Here is a 4,683-nt window from a genome sequence, read left to right as displayed (position 1 = left end):
GTTTTTCCCATATTTTTCCCACAATTTTGAAAAAAAAGAATTTTGTTACACAGTGTAATGAAGCAGAAGGTATAACTTCAACATATTCAATTAGAGAAATTATTTTTTATCAATATCCATAACTGAACCGATCTGAATATAGTTTAGTAAATTTACTTTCTGATTGGCTGCTACACCTACTATAAAATTTCTTCCACTTTTTTGACTTTGCTGCAATTCTTCCGTACCGGTACTTTTAGAAAAAATTGTATGTGGAACTATTTGTTAATAGTTCACTCTTTTGCAACTTTTACCATTAAAAAGCTCGGGAACACACATAATAAAATATTGCATTTCTGATTTATTGTTTAAGAGTGAGACTTCGAAATCAATAGAAGTCATCATTACCAATGGAACAAGAAATAAGGGGATGGGCGAAGAGTAATCATTATTGGAGTAATGAACGCCTTCATATCTCCTATAGCTATGCATAAAAGGATTTGAATAATGGTAACATTTAAAGCCAATATAACACTATGCAACACAGAAAATGCAAACAACATCTGGCATGCATTTTTTGAAAGTACATATTGAGGCTACAAAAACCCTAGTAGGTTTTTGTCCTGTCAGATCCAGTTCGGATTTTATGGCCCCATCTAAACCGGGCTAAAACTACAGTTTTTTGCATTATCTCGGAAAGTATTAGGTATTTGGCCTTGCTGTCTTTGGCAATATTGTAGCCCTAAACTAGTAGAACTTATCTTTTGAAGAGACCACATAAGAAAAACTCCATTTAGGGCATCAAAATCGATAAAATATAGAAAACTTGACATAATTGCTGAAATTCTGTTCAGTACCAGCTAAACTATTGGGAGTTAAACCAAGTAACCGTTTGCAAAAATCTTTCAAATAAAGTTCTCAGCAATTCTTCAAAACATTCTAAAACTCTAAAATGTCTATTTCATATTGTTTCGGCGGTATTTTGCATCATATCTTTTACAACACGTATTTCATACACAGTTCACGCCAACGCACGGTGGTCGAAAGCACTTATCTAGCGGCGCGAAATATATAACTTGCAAACGAATTGAGATACGCCACTGAAATTTTGCACAAACTCAGCTTGTACCTGCGGGTAATAATGGGCCAAATATGAACAATATAGGCTGATGTTTTGGTATAGCCCCAATATAACGGTACCTTAAGATTTTCGGTATTTTGAGGATTTAAGCCACAATTTCGTAGCAAATTAGCTGTAATTTGGTACTTCTAGTGGACATAGGTGCACGTTTTGTTATAGCCCCCATGTAACCGTATCTCTTAATTTGAGGTATTTTGAATATCATGACCACATTTTTAACCAAATTGGCTGTAATTTTGCATTCCGCGTTCTCACTGCGTTTAAAATCTTCTTACAAAACATACGGATTTATGTTTCGATGTAGCCCCTTTTATGGTACCCCCAATTCGTAGAATTTTTACTTGTTATCCCATATTTAATAACATATCCGGGATACCTATCACAAGAATAGAGGTTGAAACAGCCATAAAGGCATTAAAAGATAAAAAAGCGTGCGGTCCAGACGAGATTCCTTCAGAATTGTTAAAGTTAATTGATGGTAATAACGTAAACCTTCTTACGAAACTTTTTAACTACGTTCACGAAACTGGTAAATATCCCAAAGATTGGCTCACATCAACTTTTATAACCATCCCTAAAAAAAGTCGTCCAAAATTCTGTAATGACTACCGACTAATTAGCCTAATGAGCCATGCACTCAAAATATTTCTGAAGATTATTCACTCCAGAATCTACATGAAATGTGAAAAGGCTATGGGGACCAGCCAGTTTGGGTTTAAAGATGGGATGGGAACCATCCCAAAATGCCGAAATTCGCAGAAAAACGTGTTCCTATGCTTTATTGATTATGAAAAAGCATTTGACACGGTCCAACATGACAAAATGATCGAGATTTTATTGTCCATTGGAGTAGAAGAGAAGGAGGTTGAATGCATAAAAATTTGTACTGGCACCAAACAGCGCAAGTCAACGTCAATGGCGAACTGACCGAAAATATTAATATTTCCAGAGGTTTTAGACAAGGTTGTGTGCTGTCCCCTCTATTATTCAACATATACGCTGAACGAATATTCCAAGAATCAATAAATGGTGTCCGGAAAGGAATATATGTCAATGGAACGTTCATTAACAACATAAGGTATGCCGATAACACCACTCTCATAGCCGATAATATGACAGCACTTCAAGAACTGGTTAACAGATTGACCACTTGCAGCGAAAAATACGGTCTTAAAATTAACATAAAAAAACGAAATACATGGTCATCAGTAAACATCATACATATGCTAATGCGGCCCCATTAAAAATTAATGAAATAAATGTGGAAAGAGTCCAAAGTTTTAAATATCTTGGAGCGATAATCAACGACGAATGGGACATTTCTAAAGAAATAGCCTGCAGGATTGAAATGGCCAGAGACGCATTCTTTAAATATAAAAAAGTTTTTACAAGCCATAATGTAAACTTAAAAACCAAAATAAGATATATGACAACATATGTATGGTCTGTCCTATTGTATGGCATGGAAACATGGACCTTAAAATCGGTAGATATGAAAAAACTGGAAGCATTTGAGATGTGGACATATCGTCGCATCTTAAAGATATCATGGACACAATTCATATCAAATAATGAGGTTCTAAGAAGATTTAATAAAGAAAAAGAACTGCTGAACAACATAAAGAGACGGAAAACGGCATACTTGGGCCACATTATGAGGAATCCGAAATACAAACTGCTGCAAAGTATTATCCGTGTAAACATTGAAGGAAGGCCTACTAGAGGGAGGAAACTACTACTATGGATCAACAACATCCAAGAATGGACCGGTATACGTGATGTCATAAATCTGCTAAGCGAATCCAGAAACAGAGAAACTTTTGCCGATATTATAAACAATATTTAATAATTTAAGTACGATAATATAAAACTATTGTAATAATATTCTTATACTTGCATTTTGGTCGCCAACATTCGAAAATCGAATAGGCAAATAAAGAAGAAGAATAATATATTTAGCTATAATATGGTTTTATAGTGTCTCCGGGGGTAGAACTCCTCCTTGCAAACATTTCTCGAGAAATGTCCATATTTTGATATAGCTCCCATACAAATGCACAGCTAAATTTGTATGAATTTCATATAAAATCCCTTATTTTAAAAGTGCAGTTATCAAAAGATTTGCAAATATTGCAGCCTTAATGTGGTTATTCAGTATCCAGAGAGTCAAATTTCATTCCCCAAAAAATAATCGAACCTAAGTTCGGCCAAGTTTACAAGATGCACTCTATGGAATAAGCGCGTACATAAAAACACTAAAAAATTGAATTTTTTGATAATTTATTGCTATATAACTAAGTACCTTCAGACCCCAAAAAAATTTTTATAATTTTAATTCACACCCTCTGCTATTAATTAAAAATTAATCTTGTCCAATGTCATCACGAATTTATTTAACATTTAAACAAATATGAAGTTATTTTTTTTTTGTACAATTTTTTAAAATCAGATGCAACAAAAACTCTCGTATTTGATAGTGTATAACTGAGTAGATATTTACAACAACAGAAATAAAACAAGTAAGAGAGGGCTATAGTCGGACGATTCCGACCACGTGATTCCCTACACCACTAACCCTGGGTAGCAGTTTTCGACGGAATTTATTTTATATGATTACAACATATCTTAGCCATCCGGCCATACAAACAAAAGTTGACATACATAAATGACAAGATACCAGAGATGTAGCGCCATTACTGGAAACTTTAGATGGTATTTTCCTTCTTTAATAGAATTTGTATTAGGAAAAAATATCAAAAGACCATTAGAAATAGCTGTCGGCGATTTTTATTGAACCGACACATAAAAACGACCAATATTTCATGGTATTATATTTTTTGCCCAAAGGGAGCACACAACTTCCAGACGCCGTACATCATTGTAATTTACTTCAATTTCAAAACTTGGAAAATCCACTATCATAATTTGGAAATTCTCTACCATGTCCCACAGAAATTTAGAAATATTTTCAAAAAATTTAATTTGGATATTTTTCCCACAAAAGATATGGTAAATTTCACCCGCAAAATACTATCAGATCATTATTCAAAATTACACTGTACAACACAAAAATAATTATACGATAATTCGGCCAGATTATTGATAACCCAGATCGGACTTTGTAAAATTACGTATTTTAGTACTATAAAGTAAAACAACGTCATCAGGATAAGTCATAGGTTCCTGATATTGTGTGTGAAAATGCGTAGTTATATTATAGTATATTAGTATTATAGTATTTAGGACCATACCAAAATCATGGATGTTAGGACTCGTATGTCGGATATATTTTTTGGGCAATAGCCGTAGACTATCCCCGCATTTTCACACATAATATCAGGAACCTATGACTTATCCTGATAACGTTGTTTTACGTAATTTTACAAAGTCCGACCTGGGTTATCAATATTTTCCCTATATATATTCACCATAGATATTCCAAAAACAGTTTGGATCGAGCACACATAATCTTCTGAAGGAATTTATTATGAAAAATATCAATAACATATATATTGTGACCGCAAATAACGAAAATGTGAATAAAAACGGTAGTATACGGTCCT

Source organism: Musca autumnalis, unplaced genomic scaffold, assembly GCF_047663935.1.
Source record: "Musca autumnalis isolate F117 unplaced genomic scaffold, ASM4766393v1 scaffold_1, whole genome shotgun sequence".
NCBI classification, from domain to species: domain Eukaryota; kingdom Metazoa; phylum Arthropoda; class Insecta; order Diptera; family Muscidae; genus Musca; species Musca autumnalis.
The sequence above is the reverse complement of the archived record's forward strand: the minus strand, read 5'-3'. Positions refer to the sequence as shown.